General features: G+C 40.1%; 1 protein-coding gene across 7 annotated transcripts in view; it reads left to right on the forward strand.

Moving 5' to 3' along the window:
• The first annotated feature begins 2,130 nt into the window (after window positions 1-2,130).
• The window catches only part of LOC119499352 (RNA-binding Raly-like protein), a 53,732-nt gene continuing 33,182 nt past the window's right edge, over window positions 2,131-22,680 (forward strand). For 4 of the 7 annotated variants that reach the window (XM_037788638.1, XM_037788637.1, XM_037788635.1 and 1 more), the window contains exon 1: window positions 2,131-2,272. The gene's annotated coding sequence lies outside the window, so the exon portion shown is untranslated. Of the gene's footprint in view, window positions 2,731-22,680 lie in introns of all 7 variants that reach the window. The other 3 variants (XM_037788634.1, XM_037788633.1, XM_037788636.1) reach the window with 2 other exon arrangements.

The following is a 22,680-nucleotide window of genomic DNA, read 5'->3' on the forward strand; positions in this document are numbered from 1 at the left end:
GTTTAACAATTCACTGACCAAACAGAGGCACGAGTTATCTTTTAACTTTTTTTCATATCAAGGATTCCCAAATAAATTCTTATTAAATCATAGAATATCATAGATAAGAATGCACGAGGAGGAAGGAGATGTTTGCTGTCATTAGGGCTGCAAGTAACGATTATTTTCATAGTCAATCAATCTGTTGATTATTTTCTCGATTAATCGATCAGTTGTTTGGTCTATGAAATGGTGAAAAAATGTTGACCAGAGTTTCCCAAAGCCTAAGATGACATCCTCAAATGTATTGTTTTGTCCACATCTCAAAGATATCCAGTTTACTGTCATAGAGGAGTAAAGAAATCAGAAAATATTCACATTTAAGAAGCTTAATCAGAGAATTTTTACTGTTTTTTCTTAAAAAATGATTCAAACCGATTAAATCGATTAACAAAATAGTTGGCGATTAATTTAATAGTTAACAACTAATCGATTAAAGCTTCGGTAGGCAGTATTCTTTTGGCATCATTGGGTAAAAAAATCCATAATAACCTTTCAGCATATTGTAATTCAAGTGTTCTGAGAGATAACTAGCCTTCTGCACCTCCTCATGGCTCTGTTTTCAGGCTTTAAATAATCTAACCCATGAAAATCATATATATATATATATAAAATAATCAGATTGTATGCATTCATTGACTTCTGTTAACAGGAGAAATAAAGCAAAAAAAAAAAAAAACCCACATTTTAATAATAATAACCCATATAGGAACCCTCGGGGCACCATCAATGACCCCCTGGTAGTACCCGGACCCTATTTTTTTTTTCAAAACTGGAATATCTCGGACTGGGCTGGATTTGTATTGAAATGTCAAATAGTTTTTGATCTTTAAATATATATAGAAACAAATATCAAAACAACATGTCACAATTAAAGACATTTTTCTTCTAAAATCCATGTTCCTGTTTCTTTGGAGGACCAATGAAAAAAATAATCAGATTGTATGCATTCATTCACTTCTGTTAAAGGGACTGTTTGTTACTTTTTAAGCGTACAAATGTACCGGGTCGGGATCCCATGCGTGCTCGCATATGGCCGGAGTCACTGCTCCGCTGCCTGCTTGCCTTCACTGACTCAGCGCACGCGTTCTCAGGTTCTCGCGTTCTCGCTCCACCTCTACACGTGCATGCGCGCTCACTACACACTGCAGAAGAGTTAGTTTAGCTCTGAGAATATCTAGTGAATACAGTGGACGTTTGTGCAGAAATAAATGCTGCAGCTCCTCCAGACCAACAGAGGTTTTCCGTGTCTTGTGAAGTGACGGGGCTCCGCAGCGAGTAGCGTTATCGTCTCCGACCGGGTGCCGGTGTCTCCCTGCGGGCGCAGTCGAGAGACGATAACGTTTCTCTTCCTTCTTCCTGAAGCAGTAAAAGCCAACACTAGGATCAGCAGTGATTCATGGAGAGACCTTCGTCTGGTCAGCTAACATTACTGCCAAGCAGCTGAAATATAGAGTGATATTGTGGTTTTAGCTGACGTGTGTCGCCTCACTGTTTTGAGCGAGCAAGTGCAAGCCCGACGCTGACTTTCGTTGACTTAATGGTCACAGGTGTCGCTGTTAACAAGCAATTCTGAAAGTTACAAATAGTCCCTTTAAATGTGAATATTTTCTGGTTTCTTTACTCCTCTATGACAGTAAACTGGATATCTTTGAGTTGTGGAACAAATTACCATTGCAGCTTTAATTGTTGCAGCTCATATTACTGTCATATTACTTCAAAACAGAGGTGCGAGATTTACATGTGTTATCAAAAAAACAATCAGATGGTATGCATTCATTCACTTCTGTTAACAGGAGAAATAAAGCAAAAGAAAAAAAACAACCCACATTTTAATAATAATAACCCATATAGGAACCCTCAGGACACCATCAATGACCCCCTGGTAGTACCCGGACCCTATTTTAAGAAACTCAAGTAGCACTGATGGGCATAATAAAAATCAATGGCATTACCAGAAGAGCTCCTCTCCATCACAGCACACTGAATGCCTCCATGTGTAGCTACAAGAGAGAAAAAAGCTCGGACTGATTCAAAAACTCTGGCCAATCCGGAGTCACATGACTGTGCCACCGGCAGCGAGAGAGAGAGAGAGAGAGAGAGAGAGAGAGCTTGTTAAAGGGACGCATGCAGAGCCTCGGTTCGGTGCAACACCAGCCTGCACAACCACCTCACATCCTCCACCGATATACGCCCAATGTCTTTTTAATTGAACCCCTTTTACTCCCGCTCGGTGAGTACATTTTCCACTGCCATTTTCTTAAGCATATTTTTCTCCTCTTTTTCTTGCTTTTCTTGTCTTGGTGTTCCGACAATGGGGAGAAATGTTTTCTGCATGCAGTGATTGAAATCTTTGGATGCTGAGTGTTTTCTTACATCCTCTGAGAGAGAAATAGCCCTACGTGCTTTGCGGACAGCTCTTGATATTTTTCCTCCTCCTCTTCTTCCTCTCTTCCTCTTCTCTTCCCGAAAGCAGCTTCTTGTTATAATCCCCCACCTTTTTCTTTATTTTCAGCCTCTTTTTTTTTTTTTCCTCTCCTCCCTCATCATGGCTTGTTTTGGTGTGCTTTTGGTGCTTTCCTCTGGTCTTGCAGTGTTTCTCTGGTGTTTCTCTGGAGGCTGAACGTCTCCAAAGGGCGCAAAAAATAACAGTTTTGATTTTCACCTTTGAGGATTTTGCTTTTCTAATAGGTGAGGAAATTTCACTTTGCTGGAGTTTGTTTTGGTGTTTTTCTTTTATACTTCTTTATGCAGCCCTTAAACGAGCAAAATGGGAACTTTTTTTTTGTTTTGCAAAAACTGGATTATCTCGGACTGAGCTGGATTTGTATTGAAATGTTGAAATAGTTTTTGATCTTTAAATATACATAGAAACCAATATCAAAACAGCATGTCACAATTAAAGACATTTTTTCTTCTTAAATCCATGTTCCTGTTTCTTTGGAGGACCAATGAAAAGTGATTAAAAAAATGCAGGATTTTTTGTCCTTCAAAAGTTGCCTTTTTAAAAATGTAAAACAAGTCTCTGAATGCAAATCACTGCTGTGCAAAAACAAAAACAGAAAGCAACAACAGATTCCTGCCAAGTGAACCAGACACAGCTGTGCTCCTCCGCCCCTGTTTCTCTTTTGCTTCACACACACAAACCTCGTTGCGTTTGGGAGTGATAACTGGCTCACACATCAGACACCACAGCTTGGAAACTTAAACTGGCTGAACAAAGTGGATGGATGGAGGGCAGGGAGGAGAGGGTTGTTGAAGGGGGGTTTGCAGCAGTTCATTATGCAAATCAGGCTGATAGATTTGATTAGTGGTTTGACCTTGACATGCAGCCAGAACTCAAACCTGCAGGCGACAAATTACAAAACACAAATTATCCTGCAATTAACGGACAAAAAGGAGAAGTGACATTACCCTTTTAAATGACCGCTGGAATCACCTCTTTAAAATCCTTGAAAGTTTGTTATTTGTGCTCTGCTAAAAAGAAAAATGCTTTCAAGACAAAACCCTCCTTTCAATCATCCTGGAAAGACACGGGTGAAGGCATTTGACAGCTATTCCAGCCTTCAGACCGTGCAGGTCAGGGAACAGGTGGGGGAAGCCGAGCATGAAATGTGCTGCTACGCAAACAATACTTATCTCTCACTAGGGATGAGGTGGGAGGCTGGCTCTGGAATAGCCAGCCTTATATACGCATGCACTGAATCACTAAGAGAGGACAGGATGAAGGAAGGAAAGAAGGAAAGAATAAAGTTTCGCCCCAGCATTTCTGGACCGGTCAGTAATCTGTCTCTGTCCTGTCAAGGCCGGTCTTTATGTTTCTGCACCCGTGGGCCGGGATGATCGTTGACCCTTAGCAGGTGTACGACGTGGGCTGCCTCCAAGCCACGCACCACAGAGTCTATCTTCTTTGAGATACGGATGAAAAACATTTTCCAGCTTTCAGACTATAGGTCAAAGAACAGATTTAAGGGGGGCTGCTTCTTCTTCTCTGTCTCTTTTTATATCCCTGCATGTGAAAGATAACCAAAGAGAAAAACAGATGAGGGAGTCAGGCAAACAAACAAAAAAAGATGCTCGTCGCTGCAGTGAAAGAGTGTGTGTTAAAATCCACAAACACACACACACACACACATATATGATATCCACTTCACATGGAACAGTTCTGTGTTACATTATGCATGTGGTAATACCCGCTGCTCCCCATTAGATCTCCTATTCTTGGATCTGCGCACTATGTTCCACGCCTGCATTAGTCATACTCAACACATTTTTCAACACTGAGTCTGTCTTTTCAGCCAGTGGAAAGCAGCAGTTTGGATAAACAACGGTACACGCGCGCACCTGATGCTCAGACGTGCCATTAGCCGAACAGCATCAGTGTCTCAGCACCACGGCCAGCTCCCCTTTTATTCTCCCATTCACAGAGAAAGTGGTTGATTTCAGCACCATGGACAGCTGCCAACACTTTATTGCTCTGGCAGCTGGAGCGAACTGATTCTTGCCTGGAAGTAAAGTGTCTCCACTCACTAACCCCTGCCCTCTCCACCGCACACCTCTTATTCTGAGCTATTTCAAGCTCTCTACCCCCCATTTAAAAGAGGTTTCACCCTAGATAAGATGATACTCTCTCTGAACGGGTTGAAAAAGATTACTTTATTCTTTTTTCAAACCAGAACTGGAATACACGTTATATTGTAAGGATGGATGTGCAGGTATACAACAGGTTGTTATTCAACAAAATAACAGGAACACCTGTGGACACAAACTATGACTGTAGCCACATTTGCCATAGAGTTGAATGTCTCTGACTCATCCCCAACAAAAATAACAGCCCAGTCGCACTGAATGGTGTATGAATGACACGGTAATTTGCAAGTAATTTTGCGTAAGAACAGCGTTATTACTTTTGGCGTGTCATGTGTATGCCATGTAGTCTGTACTGACAGCAATGTAAACTAACGTTAATGCAAAATAGTTTTAATGCCATTATTTTCTTTATCGCATTAACGAAACTAGTGATTTTTAGGTTGTAGCTCAGTTTTAAAGCTAGAGTGAAGATACTGGTATCATATGAAACTAGAAAACCAATTAGTTCCAACCATGTCATACTAGCTAGGAAGGAGGCTAAATAACTCTCTAAACACTAAATTTTGGCGAGGAAAAACTGATATGACTATTTTCAAAGGGGTCCCTTGACCTCTGACCTCAAGATATGTGAGTGAAAATAGGTTCTATGGGTACCCACGAGTCTCCCCTTTACAGACATGCCCACTTTATGATAATCACATGCAGTTTGGGGAAAGTTATAGTCAAGTCAGCACACTGACACACTGACAGCTGTTGTTGCCTGTTTGACTGCAGTTTGCCATGTTATGATTTGAGCATATTTTTTATGTTAAATGCAGTACCTGTGAGGGTTTCTGGACAATATCTGTCATTGTTTTGTGTTGTTAATTGATTTCTAATAATAAATATATACATACATTTGCATAAAGCAAGCATATTTGTCCACTCCCATGTTGATAAGAGTATTAAATACTTGACAAATCTCCCTTTAAGGTACATTTTGAACAGATAAAAAATATGCGATTAATTTGCGATTAATCATGATTAAATATTTTAATCATTTGACAGCCCCAATCTAAACGCATCCGCGTAATTATACAACACTCAGAGCTAGTGATGTAAAATAAAAAGTGAAAAAGACTGCTTATAGTGGGTGGGCGGGGAGGTGGATGGATCAAACACAGGACTTTCAACCAAGAGACCGATGTTTGTGTTCCAATGTGTTGTTGGGTTATTTTGAAGTGACGTTTGTGATGTGTTTTCTGTACTTCTGTTATGTTGTTTCTGTACACATTTTACTTAGTTTACATACTTATTTTAAGCCCAACCATGACGTTTTGTCACGTTTGTTGCCTAAACCTAAAAAGTGAGTAGCGTGGCCGTTACCGTAGTTTTGTTGCGTGGCATAAAAATTACACGCAAAAAGGCTAAAATGCGTTCTTGTGACACGCGGAATGTTCTCGTATTGTTGTGCTATTTATACGCCCTTCCATGAGATAAGTCACACAACAACACAAACCAACTAACCGATCGAGCCAGCGGTAGACCAGCAACTTCTGTGTTGTGTGAAATAAAGTTAAATTTTTTTAATTGGAGTCTGGTGGCTTTGGCGAGAGCATAGATGGATACAACAGCTTCAGTTCCCCGTCATAAAGGGCTGTCTGACGGCAAGATAAAGTGGTGGAAATATTCTAGGTATAGCGTACACTTAAACTGCTATTGATTTTTTTTAGGTTGGCCTTTCTTTAAGGTATCTAAAAAATGTTTTGCTGCCGGCCCCGTCCACAGCACTATATTGCTTTGCTTCCGTGCTGGTACTCCTGTCTGTTTCTCCAAACTGGCAATGTGCCGACCGTGATCTACTGTAGGTAATACACTGACTATGGATAAGTACCTCATACACCCCCACTTCAAAACACCCAAACTATCCCTTTAACAAGTGAGCAGAGAAGTAAAAATGAGACCAAGCCCAAGAATCAACAATTCCAGGATACTGTAGGGCTGTGGGTGTTGGCAGGGAGAAAACAGGGAGAGGGAAAAGACTGTCAACCATAGACAAGAAAGAGCAAAAGAGACACACAGGGCAGGCGGGAGGGGAGGTGGATGGGTCCAACAACACAGGGCTTTCATCCAGGAGACCACTGTTCATCACGTGCGACATGTTTCACTTTCACGTTACAATCAGCTGTTCGTTCGCGTCCCGTGTTCATATCAAGTAAAATGTAATTTTAAGCTAAACCATGTTGTTTTCTCCCTAAACCTAACAGAGTGTTTTTGTTGCCTAATCGTAAGCAAGTATTTTTGTTTAATTCACAACATTAGGCATGTGTTTACTGCGACCGAAAAGTGATGCTGAGGGGTCTGACAAAGCATCAGTATGTGACGAGTTGAGATGAGAACGTGTTGGATGAACCTGGGCACTGAAGTTTATTTGAGTCCTACATAAACTGTGCTGCTGCTGTACTCAAGAGAGCACCAATTATGTATTAATCCACAGCTGAAAATAGTCCTCAAAAAATGAACTATTTTCTCTTTTTTTGGTAACGTTCATGATCTGTTTGTAAAAATGTACGTATTTAGTGGAACCAATAGGCTACAGACAGGCTGAGGGAGGCAGAAAGTATCGAGAGATGAATTCCAACATTGTTGGTTTTGGTCTTATAACAAAAATACAGAATTTCAGCAGCCTTATTCTTTAATTAAATCTTTTGTAAACCAAAACTGGAATAGAGTATGCTTTATATAAGGACAGATGTAATGTATACAGCAGTTATTTGTGTTGTTTTGTCAACCGCAAACAAACCCACAATTTACCATAGAGTTGAATAAACACCTCGCCAACAAAAAAATAATAAAATGAGACACTGTGAGCTCTACAAATGTAGCTATTATGAAATGCCTGTGAACAAATATAGCAGCTTGGGAGCCACTGAATCATCAAGACAGAAAACAGTGGATGTTTATTTGCATTCAAATGCGCATTATTTAGTGTTTACCAGTTTTGACGTAGCATGTATTCACTCTACTGTCACTGTGTCTACAAAATCTGTGTCTAATCCACAATACAATAAACACTGCCAGCTTGTGATGTTCAATAGCAGACCAGAGACATTTTTTCGCATTTGAATTGCAAATTGTTCCTGGAATGAAATTATAATCAGTTCTTAGTGACGTTGTTTTTAGCTTTCACAGTATGGAAACTACACATACCCAGCTCAGCTTCACGCTTTTATTTGCTTCATTTTATCAAAAATTCAGATTGTGTGAATTCTCCTCCCTCCACTTTCACCTTTAACCTTTCACCCTCACTACCCTGAATCAATACCTCAGTATGACTTTACACACCTCACTCTAGTGCCTTCTGGTGCCATAAAGCAGAAATCAGATAATTACTCACAGCTCTAGTAACCCAGTTACTTTAGCCTAGTGGAGCGGAAGCCGTTTGGCAGTCACACAAGAGGAGAATTAAGGAAATGGAGAAATATGTCCGTGCCAAGAGATATGTGAAAGCATGGCGTATGTTCATATGCCCTGGAGTGACTGTGGACTCCCTCTGCTACAACAGCAGGTGGAGTTTCTCCCTCTTTCCTTTGAATACACATATTGATGTAGGAGTAATAATCCTTGAGTAGTAACTCCTGTGGAGTGTTTTCCACAGTGTGAGAATGGGAAAGTCTCCAAATGAAGTGAAATATAAACTTTTAAAAGCACTCTGAAAGCACAGCGTGATAAACGGTGATGCAATAGAGAATTTAGGAAGCTAAATATTTGGCACGGGCTGCTGGTAACAAGAAAAACAGGGTTTACAAATGCTCCTTTAAAACAATATGTCCCTGTGGAATCAATGAAGCAACATTTAAGGAGCAGTTTACCTTCAAAGTCACCCAATAAGTTTCTCTGTGTATCACTTTCGTTTATAAACGCTGACAGTGTAAAATAGTTTCAAGTTGTCCAAATGATGCATGCTGACCTCAAAGATCAGGTTTTGTGATACATAATAAAATGCCCCGACTACAGTGATAATCAGCCCTGCTATTATTGTAAGATGCAAGATAAAATTTCTTCCAGAGATATGGCTTCATCCCATCTCACCGTATAGGTCACATTGTGCTTTTATCTCCCTGCTGTCATCGCTGCTCGCAGGCTATACGTTGCTCAAATCAGATTATGGTACAACTCATTTTAGGTGTGTGATCGTCTACCTTCAGTCGCTATGCTTCAGTGAGCCTCCATAAATTCACATGGCGAGGGGGAGGTGAGGGGATGGAAATTGGTAGGTCTGTCCTCGACCAAAGAAATTCTTAGTCGACTGATGCCGGGTACACACTACACGAGAATCAAGATGATTTTGAGCCTGATTCCCTCCTCCCGACAATAGTCAGCAAAGCCCTGATTATTTAATGGTTTTAAAGATTATCTTTCAAGATATTCCTGTGGTGTGAGGTATGTTAAGAGTGTTTTTTACATCCCCCGATCGGCTTGGAAGTCCATCCTTGCCGCACCGATTTCAAATCGTAAATATTAAACATGTTAAATATTTACGATCGGATATACTGTTGTGTGCGGTTAACCCCGAGGGCAGCCGATGACGCAGTCACGTGGGAAAGAACGATAACCAATTGAGAACTAAGCTGACCGAAGAAGGAAGGATAACCACCGCTGTCATAACGGCTGCTGCTAACGCATGAGCTAATGCAAAACGCGAAGAATAAAGTAATAGTAAGATGGACTCAGAAATGGAGGACCAACTTGTTAATTTGTGGCAACAGCTGAGTGTTAATTTAACATGTCTCCATGACTTCATCCATCTATCTTTCGTGAACTTTGAGCACAAAGTAGTGCAAACATTGCTAACATTGCTAATTCTTCCTGCCGGCCTCCACACACTATGGCAAAAATGGAACATAACATGTCGTCATGTGTGGGGTCTCTTGCATTTTCAAAATCTGTTAAGATTTGAAAAATCTTTTAGTGTGGGCCGATTAAGTTGATTTAATTGACAGATCTCTGAAACTTAGTTCCTCCACAAAGAATCACACAAAAGCACCACTTTAAAGGTTCTCTATACGATATTCAGAGCATTAATTTAGCATCAAACCACTATTTGCTATGTAAAGATATAGAGGAGTAATGTCTACCTGAGCAGAGAATGAAGTCTCTCTCCCTCAGTGTTTGTTTTAATCTGAGCTTCTCTGTGCTTTGTTGACATAGCTGGGCGGGGCATGCATGCTTTTAGTGCATGTTCGTGCATGTGAGTGTGCCCCACTGGCTAGCTCAGGCATACTTGCTAACCTTGAGACCTCATAAATAGGGACGATTTTGCAACTACGGTGGGGGGTTTGGGGATCCTCCTCCAGAAAAATGTGAGTTTCAGAGACTTTGTTTCCTGCATTCTGGTGACTTTAAAGAATGAAAATAACAAAATACACTGCAACAGCATTTTCATCTTAAATATTCTTAATATTTTAATTCCCTCTCTTTTTCTCACTCACTGAAGGCCTTTTAAGACACAATGTGACAACGGCACCACTGCACTCTGAAACCCATTATTTCCAATTGCATACGTGGTGCCATAATGGCTTTTTACTGCATCAAGCAAAGCCTAACTTCGGGCGCTGCGCGTTGTGATGTGGAGGCGGTAGCCGCAGCTCAAACCGAGTTGCACCGCGAGCATCTCTCTTCTGCCAGGGAACGACATTAGTACATATAGCTGTATTGTTGTCCAAGTGGAAACCATAGAGCTTATACACGCTATACAGTGTCAGAAACAGATAACGGAAAAGAAAGAAACGTGTGGAAAACTGTCATAAATCGGGAGTAATACGGGATAATCGTGACCCCAGGAGGAAACCGGGAGAGGGCAATGAAAAAAGGGAGTCTCCTGGGAAAATTGGAAGAGTTGGCAAGTATGAACTCACGGCTACTGCTCTGCACTGCTCTCATACGGCGGTTACAGCTGATAACGCCGTCCCGACCGACGGCGTCGTCGCAGATGTGTAGCACCCACCCTCCAGTTCCTCCCCTCAGGTAAACACTGTTAGCTCTGTCAGCACTTTCACCATTGTTTAGACTGATCAGCATTGTTAGCACCGTTAGATACGAGCTGTGGTTTATGTTGAGAGCCGTTGAGACGCAATAAAAATGCTCCCATTCCCATATTTAGCACCTTTAAATCTTGTGTTTACCAAAAATGTGTGTGTGACGTGTTTCTTAGAAATAAGTCATTCAGCATGACAAAAGCATAAAAAACGACTAATCGACTAAAGAAATTGTCGGCTAAGACCAAAACAACCGATTAATCGACTATGAGGGGGCAGCCCTAGAGATGTGAGTGTCGTACTGTATAACCGTATACCTGTGGGGTCTCACATGTAAAGCGTAGCCTTACACTTCATTAAAGGTATGAAAAATACATAAATGATAAAAGGCTGATAGAATATTAATACAAAAGGATAGAGTCACAGTAATAATTTATAAGCTACCTACCTACGGCATGATGTATGCCTGCATTTCCCATCTTTGATATTCTGGTCCGAGGCCTAAGCTCCTTGAAGATGATTGGCATTGCAAATGTATTTTTCTCCCCCACCCCCACTTTTTTTTGAAGTTCTCTCATTCCCTACTTCCATCTCACCCCTTTTATTTCCCTCTCTGCTTCTATATCTCCCTCCTTTTGTTGCCATTTCCCCACTCTCCTTCTTCAATTCAAACTCAAGACAGGTATTATGCAGAAGGTAATGGGGTGTAGGAACGGAGGGGGAAAAAAAATAAGAATAGTGCTCGACAGTCATCCGTCCTTGTTAAGATCCACAGAACCTCCAGGTATATACAGTAAACAGGGCTCAAAACTGCAAGGCAAATTGCTCATTATATGTGTGCAATAACAGGCTATTCTCTATCTGCTCTGCACAGTTAGCCAGTATTTACTGTACAAGTCCTGCAGGAGAGATTAGATTCCACTGGGCTCCTCTGGGCCGGGAGCTGAATGGCCCAGCAAGGACCTCTATTCATTAAGCCCTTAATTGCTAATTGAGGTCTTTGAATGATTCAGCAATAGCTGCTGCTGTTGGGGCATTAGCTGAGTAATTTATGGCTGCGAGGGAGCAGGAAAAAAAATGAGCAAGAGCGAGAAAGTGTTATTAAAAAGGACATCGGTGCCCGCACAGTGCTGTTATTACACAGCCACCTTATGTTAACTCTCAAAAAACTGTACAATGATCTTTTTATGGCTGATTTGTCTAAGTTAAACTCATTATGTCCTGTGATTAAATTTAATTTAGCCATAATGTAGGTTGACCCTCCATACCCTCATTTTAGTAATTTGCAAATTGTACATATGTGGCTCTGTCATTGAGTTATTTTAGCACTATTTTCAGCTTTTTATATTATCCACTGCAGCAGCATTTTGATAAATCTTCACATGTTCACCTATAACAGCAGGAGCATAATTCAGCGTAGTTCATGAATTTAGACTGTAGTCAATAAAAATGTAATTATATTTCAGTCCACATTTATTTCCTTGTAATGTGATTGGATGTCATCGAAAAGAATGAGGCAAAAAACAACAAAAAAACTGTCTTATTACCTCTCCTGTGTCTGTCCGTTAAATAGGCTTGTAGTTAGATGTTTTACCTTTGGACGGAGCTATGTAGGCTAGCTACAGTATTTCTCACTGTTTCCAGTGTGGTTGGCTAGAAGCTGAACTGCTCCTGGCTCTAGCTTCATTTAGCACATAGACATTGTGAAGAGGGGTATTAATCTTCTCTTCTATTGGCAAGAATGTAAATCATTACATTATAATTTACTGTCTTAGAGGAGAGAAGATTGATACCACTCAGTTTCGTTTCTTGGCAAGAAAGTACAGCCTAAATTACACATCCACCTCATGTTAACTCTCAAAAATATGTACAATGCTCTTTTTATGGCTCATTTTCACAATTTGTCTGAGTTTAATTCATTATGTCCTGTGATTAAATTTTATTTAGCCATAATGGAGTTTGACCCTCCACACCCTCATTTCAATACTTCATGATTAAGCATATGGTGCATATATGTGGCTCTGTCATTGAGATATTTTAGCACAATTTTTCAGCTTCTATATTATTCACAGCAGCATTTTGATAAATCCTCACATGGTCTTCCACAACAGCAGGAGCATAATTCAGCGTAGTTCATGAATTTAGACTGAAGTCTATAAAAATGTAATTAGATTTCAGTCCACATTTATTCCCTTGTAATTGTGTTTGGCTGTCATTCAAAAGATTGAGGCAAAAATAAAAAAAGGCTTATTGTAAAGATTGATATCACTCCTGTGTCTCTCCGTTAAATATGAAGCTACAGCCAGAATATGCTTAGCTTAGTTTAGCTTAGCGTTGGCATAAAGACTGGAAGCAGGTGGAAACAGCGGTTAGCCACGTTTTTTTAAACAAATGGGACATAACGTGTTAATTAGAGAGCTTTAGAGGTGCTTGTAGGTGAATATTTATGTTTGACATAGCTATGTAGGCTAGCTGTTTCCCTCTGCACTACAGCTGATAACGTCATCCCAAACACTATTAGCGCTGTTAGCACTAGTTAGCAATAGATATGCTCTCAATTTTGCGTTTATCACCTTTAAAGGGACTGTTTGAAACTTTCAAAAATGCTTTTTAACAGCGACTCCTGTGGCCATTAAGTCAGTTAAGTCAACGAAAGTCAGCGTCGGGCTCGCACTTGTGCTCGCTCTACATAGACATGAACGAACATCGCTCAACACAGTGAGGCGACACACGTCAGCTAAAACCACAATATCACTCTATATTTCAGCTGCTTAGCAGTAATATTAGCTGACCAGACGAAGGTCTCTCAGTGAATCAATGCTGATCCTAGTGTTGGCTTTAGCAGGAAGAGAAACGTTATCGTCTCCAAGCGCGCCCACAGGGAGACCGCGGTCGGAGGGAACAGGGGAGACACCGGCACCCGGTCGGAGACGATAACGTTTCTCGCTGCGGAGCCCCGTCACTTCACAAGACACGGAAATCGTCTGTTGGTCTGGAGGAGCTGCAGCAGTTATTTCTGCACAAACGTCCACTGTACATTCACTAGATATTCTCAGAGCTAAACTAACTCTTCTGCAGTGTGTAGTGTGCGCGCATGCACGTGAGGTGGAGCGAGCTGAGTGAAGGCAAGCAGGCAGAGGAGCAGAGTACAGCAGAGACTCCAGCCCTGGAGACCGAAGCTACGGTCTCCCTCGCGTCCTCCGAGCGCGGCCAACACTGTTTAACAGACGGGCTTCACTAGATATAACTTTGCGGTTTTGGTGCTTCCGTGTAGTTTGTGTTGGAGTCTGAGTCTGAACAGCGTAGCCACATGCGAGCGCGCATGGGACACCAACCCGGGTGATTTATACGTGTAAGAAGTTACAAACAGTCCCTTTAACTAAGGAAATACTTTTTAAAAATAATAAGTCTGAAATTTGTACCTGCCACAGGCAACATTTAGCCTGTATTTGGTAGCTGGCAGGTGCCAAATTCAATTCCTGGTTGGCATACAGACTGGAAGCAGGGGAAAACATAGCATTTAGCTTGTCTCTGTCTTTGTTAGAAACAAAACTGTTGTTTTTACACTGCGTTTTTTTTTTACACAAATGGGACATAAATTGTTAAAGGGACTGTTTGTAACTTTCTAAGCGTATAAATGTAGCGGGTCGGCACACATGCGCGCTTGCATATGCGCGTTCGCGTGTGGCCGCTGTCTCGTCTCCTCTGCCTGCTCGCCTTCACTCAGACAGCGCGCGCATTCTCGCGTACTCGCTCCACCTCTAGACGTGAACGCGCGCTCACTCCACACTGCAGAAGAGTTAGTTTAGCTCTGAGAATATCTAGTGAATGTACAGTGGACGTTTGTGCAGAAATAACTGCTGCAGCTCCTCCAGACCAAAAGAGGTTTCCCGTGTCTTGGGAAGTAACGGGGCTCCGCAGAGAGAAACGTACTGTCTCGTTACCGACCGGTTGCCGGTGTCTTCCTGCTCTCTCCGGCTGCGGCGGAGGGAGACGAGTTTCTCGCTGGTGAGCCCCGCAGCTGAAGCCTGCGCTGAGGCAGGAGAAGCAAACAGACAGAGCTACAGAGCTACATGTAGGCTAGCTGGCTCTAGCTAGAGCCAGGAGCAGTATAGCTTTAGCTAACCATACTGGAAACAGCTAGCCTATGTAACGTAGCTGTAGCCAAACAAAGCTAAAGTATCCACCTACAAGCACCTCTAAAGCTCTCTAATTAACACTTAATGTCCCATTTGTTTATAAAAAAAAGGCGTAAAAACAACAATTTTTTTTTTTTTTCGGTGACAGAGACAAGCTGACCGCTATGTTTCCACCTGCTTCCGATCTTTATGCCAACGCTAAGCCAACGTTTTCTGGCTGCAGCTTCGTATTTAACGGACAGACACAGGAGTGATATCAATCTTTATAATAAGCCAGTTTTTTTTATTTTTGCCTCATTCTTTTGAATGACATCCAAACACAATTACAAGGGAATAAATGTGGACTGAAATCTAATTACATTTTTATAGACTTCAGTCTAAATTCATGAACTACGCTGAATTATGCTCCTGCTGTTATGGGAGACCATGTGTGGATTTATCAAAATGCTGCTGTGAATAATATAAAAGCTGAAAATAGTGCTTAAAATAACTCAATGACAGAGCCACATATATGCACAATATGCTTAATCATGAAGTATTGAAATGAGGGTGTGGAGGGTCAAACTCCATTATGCATAAATGGTCTTTAATCACAGGACATAATGAATTAAACTCAGACAAATTGTGAAAATGAGCCATAAAAAGAGCATTGTACAGATTTTTGAGAGTTAACATGAGGCGGCTGTGTAATAATTTAGGCTGTACTTTCTTGCCGAGAGAAGAGAATCTTCTCTAAGACATTATACAGCCACCTTATGTTAACTCTGAAAATCTGTACAATGCTCTTTTTTTAGGGCTGATTTTCACAATGAATTAAATAATTATGTTCGGTGATTAAATACCATTTAGCCATAATGCAGTTTGACCCTCCACTCATGATATTTTGTGATTACACATATTTGTCTTTGTGTAAGTTCTCCATTTGTAATAATGAAGGTTCTTTCTTTGTCTGCAGTCAGGTCAGCTACAATCATTATTCGGCTATAAATCTCCCAGTGGCTCTGCCATTAAGTTATTTTCCCTCTTTTATGTTATTCACAGCAGCATGTTGATAAATCCTCGCATTTTATCCTGCATATGTTCTCACATAACAGCAGAATGAGGGAAAATAACCTGTACCCGCACCGCAGTGTAGTTCGTAAATTTAGACTGTATAAAAATGTAATTAGATTTCAGTCCACATTTACTCCCTTGTAATGCGTTTGGCTGTCATTCAAAAGAATGAAGCAGAAAGAAAAAAAAATAACTGGCTTATTATAGACCCATACTTCATTCTTTTATGCAGGCATATTTTTCCAGTGAGGCACTAAAAGTTGAGACTTAGTTCGAGAGACGTCTGTCTTCTGTGCCTGTCTGTCTCCTGGCAGACGGTGACGTATCTAAATACAACTTACTTTCCTCTGTTGACGACAGTTGAGGTTAGATGCGACGCTGTCAAATCGCTAAAGATAAAATGCTGCAATGCAACACTGAAGCAGCGGAGAGTGTGGCCTGAATGCATCCTTCACATCCCATATGTATTTGTCATATTGGATGAGGAGTTTTCATCTTTTTCTCCTCTGACGGGAGCGTGAGTCAGTGAGGAGAGATCAGGGAGAGAGGAAGTGCTAAAATGATTACTTTCACCAGTTCCTCATTTCTTTATCTCCAGAGTATTCAGACTCTGAAGCCCCTGACAGTCGGTGTGAAAGGACCAAAGAGGATCCATGAAATACTTACACTTGGAACCTCTGCAACACGGGAGGATGCCCTGAAGAAAAAACATCACTGTCAAGCACTTGCTTTGCTGTTATAAGAAAGACTTTTTAACAGACAAAGAAAACGTCTTTGCGTAGAAAAACATGCCAGTGATGAGTTGGGACGCGTTCACAGCTTCACTGAAGCATGAAGATGTTACTTAGCATTAATTTCTGGAGCACTAAGAGTGCCAGGATGAATTCAAACCACTCTCTTTTTCTCCTATCAGGCTGATTTGGATTCAGTGTGTGTTTTCTGGCCTGGGATGTTTCCACCAGCGTTTGCCAGCAGTGATGCCACACGTTCTTCTTAAAAGGCTTTGAGGATTTTAGAGACTCATGAATATTGTAAAAGAATCGTCGCTTTTTTTCCCCCATTTTTAGTGAGCTAGAGGAATAATGTCAAACTCTTTCTTGTCACTATTATTTATTAAAAACATGTAATTGAGGGCAATTGACAAAATACTGCTGGAGCATCTCTGTGGTGCGAATGTAAGGTGATACATGTGGAAACAGAGAGACTGAAAGCTGCCTTAACAGGACAAAGAATGCCCGTACTTGTGATTTTCTATACCAGCTGCAGCCTGTGGTTATTTAGAGCACAAGTACAGTTGAAGTAGTAAGTTTGGCAAGTTTACAGACTTTGTAGGAAACTACAAACCATTAGTCGAGCTAATGTCTTGTGTCCATAAGTAAGTTTGCATCAGCCTTGAAATTCAAAACCGACACTTTAAAAGCAGTTTACTGTTTATTTCTGGTCCACTGCTACTTTGTGTCCTCAGGCTTTGGAGAAGGTTGTTTAAATCAATAAAGTTTTTGTTAGCTTTAACACTGAGGGACAACAATGGGTCTCATTCAGTGGGCAACCTCCCGGTCTGAAAAATGAAGCCAATGCAGAAATGCCTTAAACTTGCATTTTCTCTAATGGCCAGCAGGGGGCGACTCCTCTGGTTGCAAAAAGAAGTCTGATTGTATAGAAGTCTATGAGAAAATGAGCCTACTTCTCACTTGATTTATTACCTCAGTAAACATTGTAAACATGAGTTTATGGTCTCAATCTCTAGTTGCAAGTCTTCTTCAATACAGCATGATGTTCTTTTAGTAAATTATGGTCCCATTTAGAGTCATATAGACCATAAATCACGGGATGCTTTAGGGCGTGGCTACCTTCTGGAGTTGTCCGTGTTTTACAACCTTGTCTTACAACTTTAACCCTTTTGGTTGTACATAGCTCCATCCTCTCGTGTCACTTCTGGTTGCAAAAAAAGAAAAAAGGGCGACGGCCAAAAACCAAGATGGCAACGGCCAAAATGCCAAACTCGATGCTTCAAAACGTCAGTCCACAAACCAACGGGTGACGTCACGCTGACTATGTCCACTTCTTATATACAGTCTATGGTCTTATCAACCAGCTAAAAGTGAATTTTTGGACTTAATCGAACAATAAAATTGAAATTCCTCCACTTTTACACCTGCTCACAAAGAAATAGTCCCTCACATTTACCCCCCATAACACTACAAATTGTCGTTTTTACGCTTTAGTTTTTATACAGATTAACTGTAGCTATTTCTAGTGAGCTGCAAGATTTCTGTATTTCCTCTTCTTCTTCTTCTTCTTCTTCTTCTTCTTCTTCTTCTTCTCTGCTTTCAACTCTGTCAGCTATGTAAGTATGAATATACATATAAAATCACTTTTTTTCTTTTGTTTGCTTCTGCCTCACTATCTACTGCAGTTTTTTTTTTTTTTTTTTAACCAAACACTGTTCATTCAAACATTTCAACTTGTGTTTGATGAGCAAAAATTCAGTGCTTTCATTTGGTACTATATCCCAGCTCAGCATGGATATAGGAAACTCACATTTCTGATATTAAATCTGCTTAAAAATGTGCTCTTGCTTTCTTAATCAACTGTCTAATGTCCTCACCTCTTTACATTTGCCTTAAAAAGAGGCCATTCAGTGCACTAGACATCCATCAGTCACTCAGTGTGTTGGGTTACGCGCCGGAGCTGTGACGTTTTTTCAAAGGTAGAGGCGGACTGAAAGGGATTTGATTGGACTGGATTGACTGGTGGGCTTTTTTAGTCCCCTGCTCTGTTGATAATTAAGTTAATCAACCCCCAGAACGACATCGCCACAGTGTGGGACCAGCATTACATTATCCTCTATTCTGTGAGCTGCAAAAGGAGATTTTTTTTAAACAGCAGAGGAGATTTGGAGTGGATTATGTGTGGGTTAGGAAAGGATTTGAACAGGTAGGATGGGGAAAATAGTGACAGGAAGTGTGCCCGACTGCTGGGAATATTGGTGTATGTGTTAGTGTGTTTGTGTTTGTCAGGATGTGTGTTATATATTTTTTTAAAATAGCTGTACATATCATTACATCTTTTCATCCTTTCCCTAGACTTACTTATTTGTATTCAGGCTCCATTCACAGATTAAAATACATTAAAGTAGAGTCTGCTGTTTACCTGAGCGGCATATCTTTGGATCACAGGAGGAAACTAGAACATGATATGATTTTCTTAATTTAATTATTATTTGATAAACAGAAAACTAATTGGAAACTATTTTGATCATCAATTAACTGTTCCAGTTTTTTTTTCAAGCAAACAAACTTCAAACATTCTCTGGATCCTGCTTTTCAAACGTGATGAGTTGCTGCTTTTCTTTGTTTCATATAATTTTAGACTGAATAGTTTTGGGTTTTGGACTGTTGTCAATTCGCTGAGAAGCACGAGACATTGAAATGAGTGCTTTGAGATTAAAACATTTTAAGATGTTACCTTGGGCCCTGAGGGAATTATAACCAGCATTTTTTTAGTATTTTCTGACATTTCCTAGACTAAGCAATTGATCGAGTAATCGAGAAAATAATCAGCAGATTAACTGATAATGAAGATAATCATTAGCTGCGGCCCTAATGTAGAATACCTACAGTAAGGAAAACATTTCAGGACATGAAGAGGAAACGTAAACCACAATTAAAGTCAGTAAAATGTCAAAAAATAAGTCAAACTGCTTGTTTTGTCCATAGACTGTATACACTATACGAAATGGACGTAGTCCCTGTGATATCACCCCAAGTGACACGATAGGGTGGAGCTAAACACAACCGAACACTGAATAAGACATTTATAGGCGTCCAAAACCCTGCTTTATGGACTATTTGACTCTAAATGGGAACATAATTTACTAAATGAACATCATGCTGTATTTAAGAAGACTTGAAACTAGTGATTGAGACCATAAACTCATGTTTACAATGTTTACTGAGGTAATAAATCAAGTGAGAAGTTGGGCCATTTTCTCATAGACTTCTATACAATCAGATTCTTTTTGCAACAAAGAATGCAAGTTTAAGGCATTTCCACATTGGGTTCACTTTCCAGACCAGGAGGTTGCCCAAGCAACTTTGATTTATGCAATCTTCTCCAAAGCCTGAGGACACAAAGCAGCTATGGACCAGAAATAAACAGTGAACCGCTTTTGAAGTGTCTGTTTTGAATTTCAAGGATGATGCAAACTTGCTTATGGACACAAGACATTAGCTTTTCAGACCCGGAGGTTGCCCACTTGCTTTGTGCCAAAATCCCCAAAATATGAAGTTTACAATCTCATAAAACAACCGAAAATTGAAACCTGTAACCACAGAAAGTAGCTTTAAAAATGTAATTAAATAGCCTACTTAAATACTTATTGAATTTATTATCAAAATAGAATAGCATTGATAGCATATTCATTTTAATTTGATGAACTTATTGATTCATTGTTTGTTCAGGTGACAGTGCTAACCACTGAGACGCTGTCTGCTCTTCCAGCCTCATAAGAGCTTCTCCTGTGATAACAATGTGCGTACACTTTGGGGAATCTGGGCCTAAAAGCCTCACTGTGGAAAGATACACACTCAGAAATTACCACCAACTGGGAACTCAAAATGTATTGCCATGGTGACACTTCCTGATCCCCCCAGAGGACTGTGGCATTATGGGAACAAACAGTGCAGCCTGCAGGGAGGTGGTAATTTATTTTTAGTTTTTTTTTCTCTGTTGACCTGGTTTCTGTTTGACAGTAATGAAGCTCATTGCGTGTGTCGTTCATACAGTTATTAATTGTGGAAGAAGTATTCAGATCTTTTACTTAAGTAAAAGTACCAATACAACAATGTAAAAGTACTTAATTACTGTACAAGTAAAAATCCTGCATTTAAAATCCTACTCAAGTAAAAGTACAGAAGTATGATGAGCAAATATACTTAAAGTACCAAAAGTAAAAGTACACATCCTGCAGTAAAATGTGCCCAATATTTTCTTATATATGAAATTATTAGATGCATCAATCAATGTGTAAGCAGCATTTTACTGTTTTAACTATTCTATATACAGTTACTGAAGTTTAGCCCAGTTAGTCCTAAATCTGATGGGATCGTGAGTTGATTGTTTTCACTAATCTTTTCTTTTTCTTTTTTCTTTTTTTTCTTTTGAGAATTTTTCCTCTTTGCTCATGAAAAAAGTAATTTAAATGAAACCATATGAGAAGTTCAGAGGGGAAATGTCTCATTGACATCTAAACATGGCAAAGTACAACAACTACACACTGCTGTGTTGTATGGAATCACAAGCCAAATAGGTTGTGAACCAATGGTCTAATCTTTAACGATGTATTATACTTAAGCGTATCATAAATTTCTATATGTAAAATCTTCATCTGTAAAGTAACTAGTAACTCTGGAGGAAAAAAGTACAATATTTCCCTCTGAAATGTTTAAAGTAGAAGTATAAAGTAGCATAAAATGGAAATACTCAAGTAAAGTACCTCAAAATTGTAAGGTGCTATTGATAACATTGACAATATTCAGCCACTAGATGTAGCCCAATGTGGTTTGAATTTTAATTTGAGTCCATTAAAATTAAGACATGTCCTCCAGTATGCCATGCTTTCAAAAAGAACAACAAAAACTAATCTGCTATCTGGCCTTCATCACTGAGAGGGGGAGAAATTGGCATTCTGTGTTTCTAAATCAGCACTTTAAAGAAAATAACAGCATTTTTTTTATAACAATTATAAATGTTCTCCCTCCCCATTTCCATTGTATTCACTTCACAACAAGTGGTTTCCAGTTTGTTGTGCAACCTGCATATTTTATGGTAGAGTGGAGTGAGACTCAGACAGACATTCATGCCAACTGAAGAGTCTTTCGTGGTAGAGTAATGAAGTAATGTAGCAACATCTAACTTTACATTAGCTGTAGATTAAGGTTACCTTGTGCGGTGGTGTTTTAAGATTCATGTAACGTAATCTGTGGTAATCTGGGGATATGGCCATCTAGTTTTAGATAACATTTATCTTGTCATCTAAGCAGTGGTGTAGTGCAGGGAATATGCAGGTACTGTATATGGCGTTCTTCCTACTTATTTTTCAGATGGCCACCCACTTCTAACAACAACACATTAGTTAAAGTTGTAAGGACTATGGCAAGCTGAGGATGCTTGACCAACGTTCAGATTCAGATTCAGACAACTTTATTGATCCCAAGCAGGGCGATTCATTTGCAGTGTTCTCGGTCCATCAGTTCATACACATAACTTCAAAACTCACAGGCAGGTAGTTAAATGTGAGAGGCAACAGATCAACATACATGGGTCAATACAAAGAAACAACGAGCAGCAGTAAATATAATAAACCATTTTGTTATAGTTCATAACAGTTCACTTTAAATGACTGTCTGCGTTTAGTAGACTGATAGCAGAAGGAATGAAGGACTGAGAGTGGCGGTTTGTTCTCCTAAGGGGCTCATTGTAACGCCAGCCTGAAGGCATTACAGTGAATTCACTGGACAGAACATGGTCAGATTGGCTGATAATTCATTTTGCTTTTTGGGCCACCTGTTTCTCCAGAGGGAGCTCAAGTCTCTCTGCTGGGCTCCGATCATTGAAGCAGACTTTCACAATACCATTTAGGCTATTCTTTTCCTTCTCAGACATTACAAACTGGCACTGACCATGGAAGGAAAGAAAGAAGAAAAAAATAGTGAAACAGTCAGAGAAGACTCCTGTGACTTCTTGTGCTATTTTCAAACATGGGATTCACACGTTTGAATCACAGCTGACATAGTTCCTCTCACAGCTTTCTGTCTCGGCCTCCATGTTAACGTAGACGT

Source organism: Sebastes umbrosus, chromosome 12, assembly GCF_015220745.1.
Source record: "Sebastes umbrosus isolate fSebUmb1 chromosome 12, fSebUmb1.pri, whole genome shotgun sequence".
Taxonomy (NCBI): domain Eukaryota; kingdom Metazoa; phylum Chordata; class Actinopteri; order Perciformes; family Sebastidae; genus Sebastes; species Sebastes umbrosus.